The sequence below is a fragment of the Pogona vitticeps genome, chromosome 1, assembly GCF_051106095.1.
Source record: "Pogona vitticeps strain Pit_001003342236 chromosome 1, PviZW2.1, whole genome shotgun sequence".
NCBI lineage: Eukaryota > Metazoa > Chordata > Lepidosauria > Squamata > Agamidae > Pogona > Pogona vitticeps.
The window spans coordinates 250,854,360-250,876,813 of NC_135783.1; the positions used below are offsets into that span (position 1 = coordinate 250,854,360).

Sequence of the window (22,454 nt, forward strand, 5' to 3'; positions counted from 1 at the left end):
TTAATTTCAATAAATTTTCTTCCAGTTGTGAGTTTTGGATTATCATTATCTATTGTAATTCTGCCCAGTAGATGGCAGTAGTAATTATGTAGCTGTGGACTCATGGCAGATTCCCAAAACAGGAACTTCTTATATCCGTATCACACATTTTGCTTTCCATGTACATGTGAAATGACATTGCATGCATGGAGTGAATGCATTGTCAAGTTACATACAGTATATCAAAAAAGTGAGCAGAATATGTACATTATCGGAAGTATATAATTAGCCATTGCATAATAGATTTTTATTGTTGTTCTTGTTGTTACACTTATACCCACCTTTTTTTACAAAAAGCTCAAGGCACTGTACATGGTTCTCTCTTTCTGCATTTTATCCTCACAACAAGTACTTGAGGTATACATTTTATGCTTGAGTGGGGATTGAAATCCAAGGCATCTCCAATCCTCATAGACAGCCTGTAGTCAGAGAAAGGGAGAGCCTCAAGCCAAAATGTTTCAAATGACCCCATTTGACCCAAGCCAGTCCTTTTCCAGTTCTGGAACCACTTTATCACAGGGGCTCTCTAAATACATGAAAGAGCACCAGTGTACATATATCCTTGCCTTGCATGGCAAATAGCTATTTTTCATTATAGATTCTGTAGATTACAAATAGTTCCTACCATGACTGGGGACACATAGGTGGCAGCAGTGACCATTAGTTAGTTAATTAGTTAATCTGTCTGTCCGTCCGTCAACTTATATATCACCCCGTAGTGCTACAGCACTCTTTAGATGGTTTCCAACATAATTATGCAAACAAAACTTTTGTCCCCCAGAAAGCTGGGTACTAATTTATCTGGCCTCAGATTGTGAGCAGAGTCTTGAATGCAGAACTGCGGTTAGGGCTTGATTATACTAATTAGTATAATTTAAATTTTATTAAACTGGGCTGGATTACCAGCTATAATCCAGTCAGGTTTGCTTCACTTACCTATGATCTAATGATTCCCAGGCTGGATTACCGTAAGGAATTCTACATGAGTCTGCCTTTAAAAAGAGTTCAGAAAAATCAAATAAAACAAATGTGCATGTTATGTGATGCCTTCAAGTTGATTTCAATTTATGTAGAGGTTTTGCAGTATGTGAGATATTTCCAGAGTGGTTTTACCATTACCACACCTCAGTGAATTTCTATGGCCAAGCCAGAATCTGGGCCCAGGGCTCCTGAGTCATAATCTGACAATCTAAGCACTTCACTGGCTCTCATATCAAATGCAGCAATACACTAGTAGGTGCTGTGTCACTGGGCTATGAAACACTCATATTATGCCAGTTGCACTGGTTACTAATGTATTTGTAAGATCAATTTATTGTGTTAGTCCTTGTTTATGACCTTTAAAGTTCTAAATGTTTTAGGATACCAACTGAAGAACTCTCCTCAACCATACCAGTGTGACCATTAAATGAGGTCAGCAATGGAGGCTCTGCTTGTGTGCCTGACTGTGAGAGCAATTAGGGTGGTAGACACAAGAGGTGTCATGTTCCCCTTGTGGAACTCTGTTCCAGTTGACATCCACTGGGTCCCATCATTAGACAGCAAGTGTGGGTTTAATGGGTAGAGTGCTGGACTAAGACTATGGAGACCTGGCTTCAGATCCTTGCTCAGCCATAGAAATGCACCAGGGGTGGTGATAGCAATAGCAAATCACTCCTTCAACATCTCATATATTCAAAATCCCCCCCACACACACACACACCATACTAGAGATGCTGTAGAGCAGAAGCAACCTGAGAACAGATGACAACACATAATTTTTCACCTTGGCACTATAACATAGCCTGTTTAATTGTCCCCTGTGTCTTGGTGGTTATTACAGTTACATTTTTATTGTTCTTATTCTTACTGTTTTATTCTGCTTTATATTTTTAATTGTTTTATATATATATATTGTTTGGGAGCAGAGATTCCTAGCAACAGCTGCCTATAAATCTTTTAAATAATTCATTAAAGAAATGTCTTTATATATGATGGAATAATGCATTCTGACAAATAATTTTATATCTGGTGGCTCCTCCACAGATTCATAACATGATTTTTTATTTCTTTTCTTGCTTCAAAATGTGTAACAGGAGCCACTTCATGTATTTATTATATTTATACTCCACTCTACTCCTTAGCCAAGCGTTGCTACCATTTTAGACACCTGTAAAGCAACCTAGCAATGTTACTTCCTACACAGACAGAAGCACCATGTACTCTACTTAAAGAGCCATGTGCTTAGTAGAACAGGAAAGGGTGTGTCCTTAACAGGAAGAGCCATGTGATTGGACTAACAGAAAGGGGAGTGTCCTGATTACTGCTGAGGGCTATAAGTAGCAGCTGTGAGTTCAAGGAGGGCCTTTTGATTCCTGTCTCCAGGCAGAGCGCAGCTGACAAATAAATCTCAAGACAACCCTGGGAGCTCACAACTAGAACTCACAACAGGGGAGCAAACAGGGAGTTTGCTGCAGGAGACCAAGGGGAAGGCCCCAAACAATGTTTTTGGTTCCTTGGGTATATATAGAACTATGTTTAAACTAACAAAACAGGAGGGACAGTTATCTTAAACAAACAGTTGAAAGTAAAAAAGCTAGAAGGGATTATAGAGGGTGGAGACTGCAAAGTTTGTGCCATGTTTGTCTTTGTTCCTGAGTGCAAAATGCTGTATACATGTAACAAGTATAAACTTGTGGTACTGTTAGAAGAGAAAGTCTGAAGATGCCGGCCACAGAGACTGGCGAAACGTTAGGAAGAACAACCTTCAGAACACGGCCAAAGAGCCCAGAAAACCCACAACAACCATTAGATCCTGGCCGTGAAAGCCTTCGCGAATACATTGAACTCAGTATCATTTACTACTGAGGACACATGTGCAGGTCCACACTGTTCTTTTTCACATTAACACTGTATACAACTTGTAGGGTTGTCTATGTCAGTGGTTCTTAACCTTGGGTTACTCAGGAGTTTTGGACTGCAACTCCCAGAAGCCTTCACCACAACTGTGCTGGTTGGGGTTTCTGGGAGTTGCAGTTCAAAAGCATCTGAGTAACAAAGGTTAAGAACCACTGGTCTATGTGACCACTGCATCCCTGTGATCTTCCACAATGGGCGAGGTGAAGCAGAAGGAAGAAAGAGGCTCTCAAGCCCTCTGCCTACCCTAATGCCAAGTATCTGCCAGGCTCCATCTCTATCTTTTCAGAGGCAACTCTGTTTCTGACTCTGATCCTTATCAAGAGAACCAAGGACTTCCCCTTTTTTGAGGAGAGGGGGTGAAGAAATTGATTCTCTTACAGTCTTCAGTAATTTTTATCAAACATGGCAGCTACTGTACTCAGAACAATTTCTCAAGTAGCAGGAGCCACATGATTACAGACGTGAAGAAACTGAAGTATTCTGTGCATTGCTATCTGTACAATTCACTCACCTTTTAAACTGGTGTACTGAAGCATTAAAAAAGGGCTTCTAAAAAGCCAGGCACTTAGCAACAATACGAGACAAGCAGCTGATTATATTTTCATACCATGGGAATTGACTTTAGATTGGCCATCAAGGTGCTGCCGAGGGGAACATCTTCAGGTTTTACGTGTACTCAGTAATCAAGCTTTCAGGCGGTAGGCCCTATATAAGGAGCAAACAGTTACCATGGTTCTGAAGTAAAGAAATAGCTTTAAAAATCGAGAAAAGACAAACAGAAGCAAGAGACCGCTAGAAGATGTGCCATGTTGATGCACAGGCCTCCAACTTAAAACTGGAATATTCTAGAAAGCATCTGGTTTGATATGGGACTATTGATTGATTAATTAATTAAAAATATTTTTATCCCACCTTTCTGCTTTAAAAGGACCCAAGGTAGCTTACATCATGAAAAAGACAACGTACAAAAGGTAAATACAGTAAGTATATAAAAAAATTGGAAACAATTACACAGATTTTATATTAAAAGCAGTAACTAAAATCAACACTAAACACATTTTAAAGCACAAAGCACAACAAGCCATTTAAAAATCCCTCTCAGACCATCAGTCATTGAAAATATGTCTGCCTGAAGAGAAAGGACTTTGCCTGCCTATGGAAGGTCAGCAATGATGGGGCCAGCCTAGCTTCCTGTGGGTGGGAGTTCCAGAGTCTGGGAGTTTCTTTTGACAGAGAACACCCTCTCTCCTCCACCAAGCACACCTGTGAGGATAGTAGGACTGAGAGAAAAGCATCCCCTCTGTCTTAACGCCTGGGCAGGCTCCTAGAGGGATATGTGGTCTTTTAGATGGCTTGGACCAGTGTACCCTCTAATTTTCAGTTCTACTGGGTGGTACTCCGCCTCTCACGTGCTCGACTTCACCCCACGGATGGGTGCAACTCTTCCTCCCCATAGGGTTGCAACTGGAGCCAAAAGGGTTGAACGTGATCGCTGTATGGAGGAGGCAGAGAGCTGGGCGGAAGGAAGCAGAGTCACGCACACCCACGTGCTCACATGGCTTAGAGGGAAACGTGGCTTGCACCCAAGCCATTTAAGGCTTCATTAATTAAGACCAGCACTGAATTGTGCTTGGAAATGAATTGGCAACCACTAGAGCAGCTGTAACAGGGAGCTATATATTCCCAGTAGCCAGCCCTGATTAGCAATATGGCTGCAACATTTTGGACCCCCTGGAGTTTCCAAACACTTTCCAAAGGCAGCCCCACTAAGTCCAGAATGCGTTCAATTAACGGGGGGGGGGGGGGGGAGAGTGGGCACATGGTCAAGGTCACAGGGGAAAAAATCTGCTTCTTATCTAACAAGGTTTAATAGATAAAACAGGCTTTTCAAGCCTTGTGTCTGAAGCACAAATTATTGGAGTTATAGTCATATTTCACACATTTTAGTTAGAACAGTGGTGGGGAGGATGGAGCACAATTCCAGTAATATATTACTGTTGCCTCTGGCCATGCTAGCTAAGGCTGGTGCGATTTGGAGCCCCGCAACATGTGGGAAAACATGGATTTTCTATTCTTCATTTAGAACGCAACTTCTATTAATTCCATTTGCATGAAATCATCTTATTTAAACAAAGCTTTCAGCAGATTTTATACATGAAAAAGATTAAAAACTGCATACTTGACTACAAACACTTGATCAAACAGCTGCATGTGTTTCATGGTTAGATTTCCCATTTTGAACTTTACAGGCTGAATCCAATACCCTACAAACCACAACATTTTATGTATATATGGTCCTTAGCTTTGCCACCAAGAAGTCTAAGTGGGTAACATACATTCATCTCAGCTGATAATGAGGACACACCTGGCAAAACTACAAATACTTTAAAGAGCAGTACTAAGTTATACTAGGTAGAAATTATTTTTGTCACATAACATTACCTTCTACTAATCCAGTGTTTCTACCAATTGCCAGGCAGATGGGCACACATTAAACTGCCCTTCATTGGGTAGGGAAGTAAAAGGAAATTAACTGCAGCTGTCAATCAGAGAGAAAAGGCCTCCTCCATTACTCCCTCCCATCGGTTGCCAGATGTATGTGTATTCTGCACATACCCACATCAATACCTACTTACATACCTATATACAGTGGTGCCTCGCTTAACGAGTGCACCGTATAGCGATGTTTCCGTATAGCGATCCCTTTTTCGGGATCGCTATACGGAAACATACCCGATCTTCGCAATGGGGAAAACCCGCATTGCGAAGATCGGGTATTGCGGCGGCCATTTTGGAGCCGCCGAACAGCTGTTCGGCGGCTCCAAAATGGCCGCCGGAAGCCCGGAAATGGCTGCCGGCAGCCGTTTTCACGCCGTGCCCTCGCTTAGCGAGGGCGCGAAAATGGCTGCCAGCACTTGGAATCCTCGCTGAACGGGTAAGTAAGAAAGGTATTGGAACGCATTAAACTAAGTTTAATGTGTTTCAATACGTTTTCCCACCTCGTTTAGCAACGATTCCGCATAGCGAGGGTTAATCCGGAACGGATTAACCTCGCTATTCGGGGCACCACTGTATTTAAATAGTTGCTATCGTTCGTTCGTTTAGTCATTTAGTCGTGTCCGACTCTTCGTGACCCCATGGACCAGAGCACGTCAGGCCCTCTTATCTTCCACTGCCTCCCGGAGTTGTGTCTAATTCATATTGGTAGCTTCGATGACACTGTTCAACCATCTCGTCCTCTGTTGTCCCCTTCTCCTCTTGCCTTCACACTTTCCCAACATCAAGGTCTTTTCCAAGGAGTCTTCTCTTCTCATGAGATGGCCAAAGTACTGGAGCCTCAGCTTCAGGATCTGTCCTTCCAGTGAGCACTCAGGATTGATTTCCTTTAGAATTGATAGGTTTGTTCTCCTTGCAGTCCAGGGGACTCTCAAGAGCCTCCTCCAGCACCACAATTCAAAGGCATCAATTCTTCGGCGGTCTGCTTTCTTTATGGTCCAGCTCTCTCTTCCATACATCACTACTGGAAAAACCATAGCTTTGACTATGTGGACCTTTTCCACAAGGTGATGTCTCTGCTTTTTAAGATGCTGTCGAGGTTTGTCGTCGCTTTCCTCCCAAGAAGCAGGTGTCTTTTAATTTCGTGGCTGCTGTCTCCATCTGCAGTGATCATGGAGCCCAAGAAAGTAAAATCTGTCACTGCCTCCATATCTTCCCCTTCTATTTGCCAGGAGGTGATGGGACCAGTGACCATGATCTTAGTTTTTTTGATGTTGAGTTTCAGACTGTTTTTTGCACACTCCTCTTTCACCCTCATTACATGATTCTTTAGTTCTTCCTCACTTTCTGCCATCAGAGTGGTATCATCTGCATATCGGAGGTTGTTGATATTTCTTCTGGCAATCTTAATTCTGGTTTGGGATTCCTCCAGTCCAGCCTTCCACATGATGTATTCTGCTTATAAGTTAAATAAGCCGGGGGACAATATACAGCCTTGTAATACTCCTTTCCCAATTTTGAACAAATCAGTTGTTCCATATCTAGTTCTAACTGTTGCTTCCTGTCCTACATATAGGTTTCTCAGGAGATAGATAAGGTGGTCAGGCACTCCCATTTCTTTAGGGACTTGCCATAGTTTGCTGTGGTCTACACAGTCAAAGGCTTTTGCATAGTCAATGAAGCAGAAGTAGATATTTTTCTGGAACTCTCTGGCTTTCTCCATAATCCAGTGTATGTTAGCAATTTGGTCTCTAGTTCCTCTGCCCCTTCGGAATCCAGCTAGTACTTCTGGGAGTTCTCGTCCACATACAGCTGAAGCCTACCCTGGAGGATTTTGAGCATAACCTTGCTAGCGTGTGAAATGAGTGCAATTGTACGGTAGTTGAAGCATTCTTTGGCACTGCCCTTCTTTGGGATTGGGATGTAGACTGATCTTTTCCAGTCCTCTGGCCACTGTTGAGTTTTCCAAACTTGCTGGCATACTGAATGTAGCACCTTAACAGCATCATCTTTTAAGATTTTAAATAGTTCAACTGGAATGCCATCACCTCCACTGGCCTTGTTGTTAGCCAGGCTTTCTAAGGCCCACTTGACTTCACTCTCCAGGATATCTGGCTCAAGGTCAGCAACTACATTGTCTGGGTTGTCCGGGGCATCCAGATCTTTCTGATATAATTCCTCTGTGTATTCTTGCCACCTCTTCTTGATGTCTTCTGCTTCAAGGTGGAATAGGACAATCCAAAATTGATTAGATGAATGACAAATGTAAGTAAAGTCTTTAAGGAGACTGATGTTGCAGGTAAGTTATGAGAATTGGTAAAGGTAAGGAATGCTTTCCATTTATTTTGGTATAAAAGCTGAGTCGAGGGCTTTCGAGCTTGTTCAAGTACGTCCCTTATGGTGGGAGTATCCTCCAGGCTGTCAGATTCAGAGATGGTAGATCATCCTGTCATTATGAGTAACAAGATTGGGGATCAGAGGGAGCTTGAGTGAATCGGTTGACATCGACCTGAGGTGGGTGAACCACGGTTGTCTCGGCCACCATGAGGTGAGAAGGATTGCATTGGCCTGGAACTGTTGGAGTCGAATGATGGTTCTTTGTACGAGCGGTACGGGAGGAAATAGATAGAGTAGGTATTTGTCCCACTCTATCATGAATGCATCTCCAATCAAGTTCTTGTTGATACTGGCTCAAGAACAGTAATGTTGGCATTTGGAATTTGCTTGAGAAACAAATATGTTGATGATAGGAGTGCCCCAGCAGTTGAACAGGAGATTGAAGACTGTGTCATTTAGGGACCATTCAAGTGTCCTTGAGGTAAGGTGACTGAGGTAGTCTGCGAGGGAGTTCTCCTCTGTAGCTATGTGGACTGCTACTGGGAAGATGTGATGCAGGTAACACCATTCCCAGAGCTCGACAGTGAGATATAGAAGGGATAGAGAATGTGTGCCACCTTGTTTGTTTATGTAGTAAAGGGCTGTCGTATTGTCTGTAGCGAGTTGGACTGCACGTCCTGCAATGAGTGGTAGGAAAGCATGGAAAGTCTTGATAATTGCTAAAAGTTTGAGATGATTGATGTGTAATTTTTTGTCTTGATTTGTCCATAGGCCATGGATCCTGTGATGCAGACAGTGTGCTCCCCAACTGAAGGGACTGGCATTGGTAGTAACTTGTATCATCAGTTGAAGAGGCAAAAAGGGTTTTCTGATGAGCAGATTTGGGAGAAATGTCCACCAAGTGAGTTGACATGCAAGTTTGGGTGTTACTGTAAGACGCATAGATGGGTGATCCATCATGGGGTCAAATAGTGACAGGTACCATGATTGAAGTGATCTCATTTTGAGTTGTGTGTGTTGTATAATTGCAGTTGTCAAGGCCATAAATCCGAGAAGGTTTTGGACATGATGGGCTGATAGGGAGGCTAGAGGTTGGAAAGGTTGAATAGCCTTCTTTAGTTTGAAGATTCTCTTGTGTGGTAGGAAAGCTCTGGCTTGTAGTGAATAAAAGTGGGCTCCAATGTACGTGGTGTTTTGAGATGATTCAAGATGTGATTTGGTGAGATTCACCTTGAGGCCGAGATCTCAAAGTGTGTCAAGAGTGAGTTGGGTAGCTTTGACGACATAGTGATATGAGGTTGAGACTAATAACTAGTTGTCTATGTAAGGGAATACATTGATACCTTGAAGTTGAAGGTAGGCGGTGACTGGTGCCATGAATTTGGTAAAGGTCCTCGGTGCTGTGGAAAGCCCAAATGGGAGAGAGCAAAACTGGTATGTGGTGTTGTCGAACCAGAACCGAAGAAATTTGTGGTGGCCTGAATGAATAGAGATGTGAAAGTAGGCATCTTGGAGATCAACGATGATAAACCAGTCTCCCTGTGAAAGGAGAGGAATGTTAGTGTCTAATGTCAACATTCTGAAGTGTCAAGGTCAAATGAATTTATTGAGATTTCTGAGGTTGAGGATGGGGTGGAGTCCTCCATCCTTTTTGGGTACTGTAAAATATCTGGAGTAGAGCCATTGTGCAGGTCATATGAAGGGACTGTGGTTATGGCTTGTTTTTGAAGAAGGGAAACTTCTTCTTGAAGGATTGTTGAATATGGGGTATTTTAAATTTTTCCTATTGGTGGAGAAGTTTTAAATTCAGTGAAGTAACCGTGTCTAATGATAGAGAGGACCCAGTGATTATTAGTTATAGATTGCCAGGCGTGAAAGAATGGACCCAGTTTTGTTTAGAACAGAGTTGGGTAATTGAAAAAAGGTGAAGAGAGTCTATGGAGCAGACCTTTGGTCTAGATGTGCGGGGTAGAAATCCAATAAAACAAACAAACAAACAGAATATGAGTATTGCTTACCCTTATTTTGAGGGTGGCGAAAGGGTTGGCAGCATTGCTGTTGCTGGTTCTGAAGGGACGATGGGGCTGAGGTTGAAGGTCCCTGAAAGGGTCTGTCCAATGACCGGGGTTTGTATTGCTGGTCTGGTTGAAATTGTTGGTACAGTGGACCCTTGACTTACAGACTTTTTGAGTTACAGACTTCTCTGGCCGCAAAATTTAGGTTTGACTTGCAGCCTGAGAATTGACTTACAGACCAGAAAAAAACCAAAATGGAACAAAAAACGCCTGTTACAGGATTAATCGGTTTTCAATGCACTGTAGGTCAATGGAGACTTGTATAGTTGCTGACAAAAGGGTTGTCATCGGTATTGTGGTTGTTGGTATTTGTAGGTCTGTTGGGTTGTTTTACAAATCTTATGAAGATTATCCATTACTTCATCCGTTTTTTTATTGAACAGCCCAGCTCCATCAAATGGCAGATCCTCTATTCTAGATCTGGTATCGTCTGATAGTTCAGCAGATCAAAGCCATGCATGACGCCATAGGGTGATAGAAGTGGCCATAGCTTTAGATGCAGCATCTGTGGTATGGCGAGATGCAATCCTTTGTTGCTTAGCAAGTGTGGAAGTCTCAGTATGGATATTAAGGGCTTCTGATTTAGTTGATTTGGGGGCTGCTTCAAGTATTGGGAGAATTTTGTTCCATAGTCGCCAATGGTACGCTCCCATTGTGGCTTGGTAGTTTGCCACTTGCATCATGAACAAAGTAAGGGAATAAAGTCTTCTGCCAAGTATATCTAATTTTCTCCCTTCTCTGTTTGTAGGAGAAATAGAGGATTTATTCCGGGCTCTTGACTGGTTTGACTCTACTATTATGGAGTTCGGTGTGGGATGTTTAGTGAGAAAAGTAGTATCGGGACCGTGGGTCTTGTAGTGATTTTCAGTACATCTGGAGATCTGTAAAGATGAAGGAGGTTTGCCCCAAGATACTTTGATTAGATCAAGCATGGCTGGAATGAATGCCAAGCTGAGAGGGGGCGTTTTGTCTTCATTAATGTTGTCTTGCTTAGGTGGTGGTGGTTCCTCGATTTCAAGCTGTAAAGATTTAGCCATTCTCATGACAAGTTGAGAGTAAGAGGTGAAGTCCTCTGATGGAGAGGGTGGATGATTCTCAGTGACATTGGAGGTTGGGGTTAGTAGATTGGATGATGATTCTTATGATACATCAGAAGCAAGGTAATGAAGATGAAAATGGTGAGGAAGGAGATAGTTTTGAGGTTTTGACATCGATGCTTGCGTAGAAGAAGGCTGTGCCATAGGAACCATATGTGTGGAATGTCTCTCTGTATCGGTAGGTGGAGGAGGAGGACCTTTATAAGTAGTAGTGACTTGCAATTATATTTAATATATCTCTTGTATCATCTCAAAATTGGTGTTGAGACAATTGCGGATAATAGTAGTACTCCTGATGTGGGGGGTTTGTACAGAGCAGGTGATAGATGCTTTCGTTTCTCCTGGTGTTTTCTAGGAGAGTGATGAGATGAATCGGAGCCAGAGAGCTCAATTGGAATTGCCCACCCTGACGATGCAGGGCTCGAACGGGCTGAGGCCTGGTTGGAGTGAACATCAGCCGGAGAGAGGTCAACACTCGGTGACAAGCTACCAGCAGAGGCTGGGGCTTGGGCAGGAGGTAGAGATGGGTAATCTCTGTAAAATAGAGAGCCTGGAGCATCTCTAGACAATTCTTCCAGAATAGGAGACAGAAGAGATGGTTGTGGTGGATCAAGCTGAGTGGATTTTAAAATCTTTTTAGGTTTCTTAGAGGTCGTCTTGTCTTTTTTTTTGGGGGGGGGGGAGAATCTAGAGATCAAGTTGAGGTCTTCGACGTTGACGTCGATTTCGAAGTGGACTTCAGCTCCTCCTTATGACGCGGAGAAGGAGTCATAATACTGGAATGGATTTTGCCAATCTGGTTGAGGATCTGAAGATTGAGCAGACTCCACAGAGGCCGTGGATGGATTGAAAGTATTCTCCCAGAGGTAAGACCTCAGTCTTTGCAGAAGGACCTGGGGGGGGGGGGCATAAAAAGTGGAAAAAACGGTAGTGGGGGGAAGGGGGGAATCAGCAAACGCAGGCAGAGAAAAAACAAATAAACTCACAGGGGAAACGTCAAATAAAGAAAAATGATTGTAGTAAATAATGATGATTCAAAAGGGAAGTACAATTTGATATAGTAATGCTCTATTTCTCCGAACAAGTCTGTTCAACACGGCAGAAAAAAGGAACTGAGGGGACCAAGGGTGGGTGGAGCATGCGCTCCATGGAGGAATGTCCCACTAATCATGTGTCTAGAAACTTCCAAGATGTTCAGTGCAGGTGTAGAACAACCCAACTGTGTGTATTCACAGAGGCCATGAAGAAGAACCTAGAACCATCGGATCCCGGCCGTAAAAGCCTTTGAGAATACAGTGGTGCCTCGCTTAGCGATTGCCTCGTTTAACGATGTATTCGCTTAGCGATGAGGTTTTTGGAGCGATCTTGTGCTCCGTTTAGCGATGTTTCCAATGGGGAAATTTCGCATAGCGATGTTCGGGACCTTGCTTCGCTTAGCGATGACAGTTTAGGTCCCCCTGTTTCGCTTAGCGATGTCCATTTTCGCTATTTTAAGTGTGTCTTAAAATGTCTTCATTAATTTTTGGTGAATTTTCCCCCCCATTAAAATGCATTGACAGCTGTCAAACCTACAGTCCAGAACAAAGCCAAATTAAGTTTGCAAAGGTTTTACAAGGTGCACTAACGATTCCAAGCATTTTAAACAGTTTTTGAACATTTTAAAACACTTTAAAAATAGCAAAAACGGACCTGTCAAAACCATTGAAATGCACTGAAACCTATTCAATGTATTTCAATGGGGGAACCGCGTTTCGCTTAGCGATGTTTCCTATGGTGAGTTTCGCTTAAGGACGGTAATCCGTTCCCATTGGAATGAATTATCCGGTTTTCAATGCATTCCTATGGGAAATGGTGTTTCACTTAGCAATGTTTTCCCATAGCAATGTTTTTTTTAACCAATTAACATCGCTAAGCGAGGCACCACTGTACATATATTTGTTTTATTAAGAAAATAAAGTAGTTTTCATTAGAATACAGTTGTTGCAGTGAAGCAATAGCATTTAACATATCCACCCATTACAATGGTTATATAGAGCTGCTATTTCTAATTAAAATAAGAACTAAAATCTAAGCTAAGTAATCATTTTGACTTCCAAACTGGTTTATTCACTCCCCCTTCTACTTTTTTCAAAAGGCAAACCCTTTTCTCTTACATTCTGCAAGCATTCCTCCATGTGCCACGAACCAACATTTTACATACACTAACAATCATTTTTCTAAATGTCAAAGACCTCCTTCTTCCTGCCACTTTTTATCTATCAACCAATTAATTGCAAGAAAGCTTAACACAACTCTCCACCCATATTTCACATGCGATCCACAGGTGCCTTATCTCGCTTTCAATTAAGCAGTATTCTTGTTTGATCTCCTTTCTAGCTTCTTCGGCCTTCCCTTCTTATCTTTTGTACCGGGCAAGTAACTCTGCAAAAACAGTATGCAAAAACAGAACCCAACATACTCCATCATTATATGACTACAATTCCCAGTATCCTTCAATTCATTACAACTTGGAGGTTTTTTGTTTTCTCTTTTGAAACAAACAATTTCCTTGAGATAAGGAGTGCACCTAGACCAGGCCATAATCCCCTTTTCAAACAGCTTTGCTGTGCTCCAAACACTCGGGCTCTCTGACCCACACATTATTTGGAGAACAGTTGGTAGGCCAGCTGCACTGGATTAAGATGTGGAAGGTACTCACTTCTATGTGGGAGATGTGGAGGACACTCACCAAGTGTCATGACTTTTTAATGCAGGGGTGACACTGGTGCTATGTGATAAAGGCAGGTGCAAGGTGATAGCAGCTCAGGGGCACACTACTCTTTTATCCATTTGCCCATGTACCTCCTTAATTCCATATAAAACCTAAGCACTATACTGAGCTTACATGTAGGCCAATGTCATCCACAGATAGAAAACCAGGAGGATTTGTTCCCATGAATTTGACCTGGTTTTCCCCCATGAAGTGTCCCTAGCTCCCTCCCAGAATCAGATTTTTTTAAAATCAAAGGTTAACTTAGCAACCCAAACAGCAGCTAGGCCACCCTGTACAAAAAACATAAAGAGGTGTTGATAAAACATAGTTCTGGCTCATGGCCAATACAAACATAAGACTTCTAAGACTGAGAATATGGGCTAAGGACTATGTCCCTCTGTGGCCTCTGAGTGGTAGGTATGCTTTACATGTTAACAAGCCACCTTGCATGACCTTTGTCATACTTGCCAATGCCAGCATTTTGCTGTCTTATAACAAACTCACATGTTATCATTCCAGTGTCCAGCTCTTTTACCCACCAGAGCAATTGTAATGGTTCAATAAACCTAGCATAACTTCGTAACTCCATCAAAGGGAACAGGGCATTTTTTTCATATTGACAGATTTCTAGAAAAACCTACTGACGTAAACAGACAAGCAAGGACCAAGGACAATTCCTGTACCTTTGACCTATATCCTTGAGCAAATGTTACAGTCTGGTTAATACCAATCTGCTTTCCAAACAGGTTATTAGAAGGTATGTCGCTATGGTAACATCCTAATTCCGAACTGTAATTGCCTATTGTACGATAGGAAGGTAAGACACACACAGAAAAAAAAACCTTTGTTTAACATGTTGGAAATTGTTAATGTGGTATTAAAGGTAAAGGTTCCCCTTGACAATTTTTGTCCAGTCATGTTCGACTCTAGGGGGCGGTGCTCGTCCCCGTTTCCAAGCCACAGAGCCAGCGGTTTTGTCCGAAGACAATCTTCCGTGGTCACATGGCCAGTGCAACTTAGACACAGAACGCCGTTACCTTCCCACCGAGGTGGTCCCTATTTATCTACTTGCATTTGCATGCTTTCGAACCGCTAGGTTGGCGGGAGCTGGGACAAGCGACGGGCGCTCACTCCGTCGCGTGGATTCGATCTTACGACTGCTTGGTCTTCTGACCCTGCAGCACAGGCTTCTGCGGTTTAGCCCACAGCGCCACCACGTCCCTTTTTTAATGTGGTATTATTGCTAGTTAAAAAGGAGAAAACATTTGTGCTTAAGAGACCAAATGCATTTAACATCGCTCTGCAACACATGAGATCTAAAGTCATCCAGGGTAAAATACCTGTTCAGATAAACTGAATTGCTTCTGATAGTAGTTAAATTAGTTTGTTGGCAATTAAATTTGTTTCTGGAATTCCATCAGTGAGGTAATTGCTTATGTGGGATGACTAAAGTCATACTTCCTTATGGATTAATAATTCTTACGAAAATCTTAAGGGCTGCACTGAGGAAGCAGGAAGTTGAGTTCTCAAGGTCAGGTCGCAGGAGGCACCAAAATTAGATAAAATATTATTTGTATCAAAAAGCCTAGATGCTTGACAAGGGCTTTGCTACTGTATGATGGTAATATACTCCTGAAGGAGGTATGCAGGTTGAAAATATTTGTCTGAGTACAATAGTGCTTAATGATTATACCACTTCTAAGTCTGACAAATACATGGAAAATAATACCATGAAAATTGGGATTTTTGCTGAAAGACGTTTACTATATAACCACTCTGTGTCATATTACAATTGCAGAAATTTATGAAAAATCCAGATAATGTGGCCATTTATGAAAAATCCAAATAATATGGCTTCCTTTTTAAAAAATTGTTTCTTCAATGCTTTTTATTATAAGGGAAAATACATTAAGGAACAATATCAGCAGCACAATGATTTTCAGTTGTGAACAATATGAATGCTCTGCCCAGAAGCTATTACATTGTATTGAAAGCAATGGGAACATGATGTAGAATAACCAGACCTATTTAGAAGGGTCTGCCTTCTCTTTTTAAAATAATGAATCGATACTTCCATAAAACACTCCAAAGGCAATTGAAATCTCAGTAGAACAGCAGAAATGAGCAAGAAAACAAGAGCAAGATGTAGTGTGACTTTCCTGTATGATGGCAACAAGGGGGAAGAACTGGTACCTAAAATGGAGTGTGGGTACATGTACATGATGGCTGAGAGAGACTGCCTCAAGAAGAAGTGTTTTTTTGTTGCAGCATGCACTCCTTCTCCTTGCTTTGCATATAGGGTTAAATTGTTATTCCCAATTAAGATAGATCTATTGAGTCAATGGCAAAGTCATTTGCCTGATTGACTTTTTGTCTTCTTGGCAACAGGGGTTATTACTTGAATATTAAAATACAGGATCAACACCCCAGTGCAGGGTGCCAATTATAAAAATACATTTTGTATCAAGGGGGAGCTTTCAAGGTTGGAATTTGTCAAATTCTTTTCTGTACTCAATAAAACAAACATACATTCTCCAAAGTCATGCTATAGGCTGGAATCCTGTTACTTAGTGTAGTAAGCTGCAATTAAAGTAGGACCCCTGAATCACTGGGGCTTTGGTGACTCAACTCCTCCATAAGTTCCAGTGATTCAAATGGGCCAACTCTAATTATAACTTAGTATGCTACGCAACAAGATTTCAGCCATAATCTTTCCACAAGTGCATGAAAGTAGGATAGCGCTTCCCTTGTTTCAAATCCTGCTTTAAACACAAATAACAGTATAGTGCATTGTTTGCGGTCATAAGGACTCCTTCACCTGAAAATATTCTCAAATACTGTACTCTTTTATTTAGGTGCTATTTCCCTAAAATAATTTAGCATAGTTCTTTTTAAAAGGCAAGATAAAATGGGCTTCAGCAGAAATAATTGGTGGAGGAAAATGGTGCAGAAATGGTGCCCAGACAAAATCCATATTTCTAAAACAAATATTTAAATTTTTACTGAAATGAACTCCATAGTACAAATATTATAAGATTTCTTGAGAGAAGTATGAGTGACAAAAAGTAATTTGTAGTATACATTAAAAGAGCAATTAAAGACAGCAACATACTGATTAAATGGCATCAACAGGAAAGACAAAATAAAGGTATGAAAACTGTAGACATGGTGTGCAAACTGTAGACAGGTTCACCTGCCTGATAAATTACCACACATGTCAAAGTCATGGATCTTTTAAAAGGTAGGAAAGAAATGCTGTTAACTGTAGAGGGCCATTGTTCAATTTTTTCCAAAATGTGTGCTTTCCTGCAGTCTAAAAAGTAAAAAGAGACATGGGGGAAATGTAGTCAACCATTTGATGACAATGTGGAAGGCATGTGGATCGATACATCAGAGGATTCCCTCAGTGGGGGAAGAAAAACAGGCAAAGTTTAGGGGTTGTCAATGTATTGTCGTTTTGTGCTGTCAAGCAGCCTCCAACTTATGGTGATCCTATGAACGAGCGATCTCCCAAATGTCGTGTCCTCAACAGCCCTGCTCAGCTCTTGCAAACTATGGGTTCCTTGACAGAGTCAATCCATCTCTTTTCCTGCTTCCTTCAGCTTTTCCCAGCATTATTGTCTTTCCCAGAAAATCCTGCCTTCTTATGATGTGCCCGAAGTAGGAAAGCCTCAGTTTTGCCCTTTTTGCCTCCAGAGATAGTTCAGGCTTAATTTGCTCTAAAACCCACTCGTTCGTCTTTCTGGCAGTTCAGGGTATCCCCAAAGCTTTTCTCCGTCACCGTATTTCCAACGAATCAGCGTTTTCCTGCCAGCTTCCTTCACTGCCTATGTCATAGGGTACACAACCCGAAATGGGTTATTGATGCCTTGCTTCAGACTCCGGACATTGGCCCATTCCAGCGTCACACTCAGCAACTCTACTAGCCCGGCTCGCCTGTCACCGTTGCTCTTTGGACCACGAAGGCAGCTACAGAGCGGCGCAGCGGTCGCCCCCGGGAGGAGCTCCGAGCTGAGCTTCGCCTTTAGCTCACCAGGTGGCCCTTCTCGCCTTCATTCATTTCCCCTTCCGGCGTGGAATTAATTATGGCACCCCCCCCCCTTTCTTCTTCTTTACAGCGTCAATGTTGTAAACCTTCACGGAAATAATGGCACGCGAAGCACTCTTATACATTCAAGATGAGCATGGCAGACAGAGGGAGGGAAGGAGGGAGGGAGAAAGGGTGACCGTGCGTCGCTTCCTTTCCCTTGTGCAGTACAAAGTCCAAAGCCGCACACGGTTCTAATTCCCCTTTTCGGTAGAACTGAGGTTACAGACCACTGACTTTACCACTGGCGCGGTAGCCCTCCTGGCCCATGGAGCGAATTCTCCGTTAGCCACCCCTCTGCGACCTCCACCCTCCTCCTCTTCCTCCTCCTCTGGGGCTGAGGAAAGAGGAGACGTCCCCTTGCCGCTGCCTCTCTCTTCAAGAGTCCAAGTTCCCTGCCTCCTTCGAGCTCCGCCCGCCGCTCCCCGCCTCCGGGCGGCCCGTCCCCAAGCGCGCCCCTGCCGCGCCCCCCGCGCCGCTCCTCGCCTTCGCTGCTTCTTCCTGCGCCGCCGCCGCCGCCCTTGGCGCCCGCAGCCCAGCCCAGCCCAGCCCAGCGCGCCCCGTCTGTCTCTCGGCAGCACAGCCGCCGCCGCCGCCCCTCCTGCTTTCCCTCCGGCCGCTGCCTGGGCTGGGCTCCACCCCTTGGGCTGGCAGGGCGGCCAATCCGGACCTAGCCGGTAACGGCGGCGGGCAGGCGGGCGGGCGGGCTCTGCGGCGCGGGAGCTGTTGGACGCGCGGGGCTCCTTTCTTTCGCGCACTCTTCCCGGTGGCCGGAGCGGAGGGGCTCGTTCTTCGCCTCGCCGGACAGCCAGCCGTAAGTGCTTCTCCAGCAGCACCAGCACCGCCACCTCAGGCGTCTTCCTTGCAGCCCGCAGTGCTTCAAAAGGAAGGGGACGGGCAAGGCAGGCGCCCCCCCCCCACCCCGGCGAGGCGGCGTGGACGGCGGGGTGTGGGTGTGGGGGAAGACGAGCCGTTCTCGCGTGGGGATTGCCTGGCATGCTCTGCGAGGGAGCCTAGCGGGAAGGGGGGCGGCGGCAGCTGCTGCCTCCTGGCGAGGAAGGGACGCGGCAGGTGCCCGGGCGCCGATGCCAAGGACGAGCCTCGCCGCCCTGTGTCCGGAAAGGTCTCGGGGGCAGCGTCCGCCGGAGCCTCTCCCCGCGTGAGCTCCTGCCTCGTCCTCGGGTGGGAACGGGCAAGACATCAGCATACACCAGCCCTCGGTAAGGTAGACGCGCCTCTCCAGAGGACGGCCGCCTCCCCTCTTCTTTTCTTGGTTTCCTACCAGGCTCGAAAAGAGGCTTGCACGAAAGCCGCAGCGAGACTCGGGACTCTGCCCAGCGCCCTCACTGGTGGTATCAGTTGGGGGTTCTCCTCCCCGCCCCCCCCCGGTTTCCCTTCCTTTCCGGCAGTCCTTGGCTGCCCCCCAACTGCCCAAGACTCCTCTCGGCTTGCTTTTGCTCTGACCGGAGTGGGAAAAGGCTCCAGGGCGAGCAGCCCGTTAAGAAGTGCATTTTACTATGGGTGGCCAGGTCATAGGAGACCTAATTTTCGGCTTATCGCCACTGCAGCGCTGTGGAATCTGTTCTCTAAGCTTTCCTTTGTTTACCAGTGAGAACAACTGAAGTTTGCAATCCAAAACTAGATCCTCACCCCTTATTGCATGGAGAGAGGGAGGGTTCCTCTGTTGCCTAACCTGGTTTGTATCTTATTCCCCCTCCTGCACCACCAAACTGTATGAATCTGAAACTTTAGGCTGCAGCCTTTTGCTCTAGGGTTGGAGAGGGGACAGTTCTCCACATGGTCTAGACTCCCATCAGCCTCGGTCAGTGTGGAGATCCACAGCGGCTTCATCTTTATTATACACACTCACTTTGCCCTAATGAGCCCACTTGAATGCTGTCACTCCCTTCTGAATAAACATGGGCAGGACTGTGATGCTACACATGTTTTTTCCTTCCAGTTTGTATGTGAAACTAGCTGGTATTCTATGTTTGAATGAAACCACCATAACTTTTCCACTAGCAGTAAGATCCACTGGTACTAGAGCAGACAGTGATCAACAGTACTATGTTTTTAAAACTTGAATGATTGATTCATACTACAGCACCAATATGTTTTAGCAAAGCAGTTGTGTTACTGATTTTGTTGCTGCATGATCTTTAAAATTTCCACATTTCAAATCTTATGTGGCCATCTTCTGACAACAGAATGTATAGTGAAGAAGTCTTCTGAGTGAAACAGTACAATTCTTCCATGTGGCACAGACATTGTCAGGATGGTGCAGTGGTTAGTGTTTGGCTAGGATTGGGTACATTCTAGTTTCAATCCCAGCCAACCATGAAACTCACTGGGTGACCTTGCACCTGCCACTGTCTACATCACTGGGTTATTGTAAGGACAAAGTGGAAGCAGAGCCGGGTACGCTGACTTTCTTAGAGGAAAGGCAGAATATAAATGTAACAAATATATCCTTACTTGAACTTGATTGATCTAGTTTGGATAACTGATTAAGTAGAAAATGTTATTTAATCAGTCGAAAGCTTAGTACCGAGAATATGCATTGTATTTCTCAAACATAGTTTCTCGTTGTTGTTAAGTCCCTAAGGAGAAGCGCAAATTCTGAATCTTTACCTTTTGGCATCAGATCAGTTGAGAACAATGAAGTTGTGGGATGAAAAGGGTGCATAAGATGATGTCTTTTGGCATTGCATAAATCTTCTAGAAGCTTTCTGGAAAAACTAGAAGGCAGCAGGAAAAGAGGAAGACTGGATGTGAGATGGATTGATCTTTTTTTAAAAAGAAAACTGCAGCCTTCAGTTTGTAAAACCTGAGCAAAGTTTTTAATGACAAAATCTTTTTGAGTTAATTAATTCATAGAGTCGCCATGAGTCAGAAGCAACTTGATGGCACATTTTTGTTGTTTAGTCATTAAGTCGTGTCCGAATCTTCGTGACCCCAAGCCCTCCTGTCTTCCACTGCCTCCCGGAGTTGGGTCAAATTCATGTTGATTGCTCCGATGACACTGTCCAACCATCTCATCCTCTGTCCCCCCCTTCTCCTCTTGCCCTCACACATTCCCAGCATCAGGGTCTTTTCCAGGGAGTCTTCTCTTCTCATGAGATGGCCAAAGTATTGCAGCCTCAGCTTCAGGATCTGTCCTTCCAGTGAGCACTCAGGGTTGATTTCCTTCGGAATGGTGGCACATAGCAGCAACATAAACTTTCTGCAGAAATTCCAGGACCTCTAGCTGTAAAAGCTGCCAAGACCATCCTAAGCCTTGCAGGAATGTGTAGATCAACACTAATTACTATGACCATAATTAAATGTTGTGTAGAATTTTAGATTAAACAAGGTTTTAATATGCAGAAGGATGGGTTTTCCATTAAAAAGTGTTACTAGATGGATCAACTGCTCTTATCAGCCATTTCTGAATATCTTCAATAAAACATTATACTGTACCATCCCCTAATTAGAGCCTTCAGTTTTCCGGTAAATTGCCATAAATCACCTGATAATTCTAGTGTAACTGGAACAACTGGCTGGGGTAGTAAAGTGAGTGGACTCTCCTGTGTTAAACTTTGAATGGAAAATGCAGGAGTAGCTGCTTTGGTTGTAAAATAAATTCCAGAATACATTGGTGGTAATAAATTAATTAGGCCAACTAAAAGGCACAACGTTCTTTGTGCAAGTTGAGAGAGCAAGTCTCTCAAAGTATGATGTTACACCAAGGCTTATCATTGGGCCTTCCTTGGGTTCCCATACCTGTAGCATGGGTGCCTGTAGAAAAGGGCTGTTATGTTGAAAGATTGCAGAGTTTTCCAGTTTCTTTTCAGTTGGCTTGGCAAATAAACAAGGTCTTCAGCGTTTGTTACATTTCTGTACTTTGTTGTTGTTGTTTAGTTGTTAAGTCATGTCCGAATCTTCGTGACCCCATGGACCAGAGCACTCCAGGCCCTCCTGTCTTCCACTGCCTCCCGGAGTTTGGTCAAATTCATGTTGGTAGCATCAGTGACACTGTCCAAACATCTCATCCTCTGTCGTCCCCTTCTCCTCTTGCCTTCACACTTTCCTAACATCCAAGGAGTCTTCTCTTCTCATGAGATGGCCAAAGTATTGGAGCCTCAGCTTCGGGATCTGTCCTTCCAGTGAGCACTCAGGGTTGATTTCCTTCGGAATGAATAGGTTTGTTCTCCTTGCAGTCCAGGGGACTCTCAAGAGTCTCCTCCAGCACCACAATTCAAAAGCATCAATTCTTTGGTGCTCAGCCTTCTTTATGGTCCAGCTCTCGCTTCCATACATGACTACTGGAAAAACCATAGCTTTGACTATACAGACCTTTGTTGGCAAGGTGATGTCTCTACTTTTTAAGATGCTGTCTAGGTTTGTCATCGCTTTCCTCCCATTTCTGTACTTAATATGGCCTAAATCGTGTATGTAGTTTTGATGTAGGAACCGCATCTCCCTCTGTGAAACTGCCCGGGCAATGAGATACAGTAATGAGGGGAGGCTTTTCTCTCAGTCCCACCACACTCGCACGTGTGTTTGGTTGGGGACACCGGAGAGAGCCTTCTCTGTCGCAGCTCCCAGACTCTGGAACTCCTTCCAATGGGAAGGTAGCCTGGCCCCATCATTCCTGTCCTTCTGCAGGAAGGTAAAGACCTTTCTTTTCAGGC

The 22,454-nt window shown here is 43.9% G+C and overlaps 1 protein-coding gene and 2 long non-coding RNA genes across 11 annotated transcripts in view; 1 reads left to right on the plus strand and 2 right to left on the minus strand.

The window, feature by feature from the left end:
- Nucleotides 1–22,454, minus strand: part of LOC144586038 (uncharacterized) — a 208,650-nt gene that overhangs the window by 136,930 nt on the left and 49,266 nt on the right. The window lies entirely within an intron of this gene.
- LOC144586037 (uncharacterized) lies at nucleotides 284–5,918 on the minus strand. Its single transcript, XR_013540736.1, has 3 exons — nucleotides 3,545–5,918; nucleotides 976–1,031; nucleotides 284–458 (listed from the first exon to the last, which is right to left on the minus strand). It is a non-coding gene; the product is annotated as an uncharacterized LOC144586037 (long non-coding RNA).
- Nucleotides 18,057–22,454, plus strand: part of CPT1A (carnitine palmitoyltransferase 1A) — a 57,505-nt gene continuing 53,107 nt past the window's right edge. For 4 of the 9 annotated variants that reach the window (XR_013540728.1, XM_078383593.1, XM_078383594.1 and 1 more), the window contains exon 1: nucleotides 22,374–22,432. The gene's annotated coding sequence lies outside the window, so the exon portion shown is untranslated. Of the gene's footprint in view, nucleotides 18,596–18,699; nucleotides 19,002–22,373; nucleotides 22,433–22,454 lie in introns of those variants that run through there. The other 5 variants (XM_020784094.3, XM_020784093.3, XM_078383597.1 and 2 more) reach the window with 5 other exon arrangements.